Here is a 433-nt window from a genome sequence, read left to right on the forward strand (position 1 = left end):
CGGCGCTGCGAGGGGGCGGAGGGGGGGGGTTGTGCGCTGGTTGTGCGCTGATACTGATTTTAGTGTGTTTTATTTATTTGTGTATTTTTTGTATTAGTTTAATATTGATTTAATAAACATTTGTGCAACTGTCTTGGGACCTGCAACATTAGTAGCACCATCTTTTTATTCTACCGGTCCTGTTCTTTCAGGAAATGTGTGGTTTGGGGGGTCTTTTACAAACACTAAAAACAGCAGTTGAAAATAAAAAAAATGAAAAATTGCAAAAATGTGTGGTCAGCTGAGGTTACATTTGGAATGCAGGGTTATGGCAGCAGAAGGGTTAAAGAGCACTTATGCTTTAGGTTAGTTATGCATCCTGGTTTACATAATACAATGGTGTTTGGTTAAATCCTATAAATTGTATATTATTATGCAGCTACCCCTCATTATT

General features: G+C 38.1%; 1 protein-coding gene across 2 annotated transcripts in view; it reads left to right on the forward strand.

Moving 5' to 3' along the window:
- RNASEH2B (ribonuclease H2 subunit B) overlaps positions 1 to 433 on the forward strand; it is a 22,507-nt gene that overhangs the window by 4,017 nt on the left and 18,057 nt on the right. The window lies entirely within an intron of this gene.

This window comes from Nanorana parkeri, unplaced genomic scaffold (assembly GCF_000935625.1).
Source record: "Nanorana parkeri isolate BGI_ZX_2015 unplaced genomic scaffold, ASM93562v1 scaffold238, whole genome shotgun sequence".
NCBI classification, from domain to species: Eukaryota; Metazoa; Chordata; class Amphibia; order Anura; family Dicroglossidae; genus Nanorana; species Nanorana parkeri.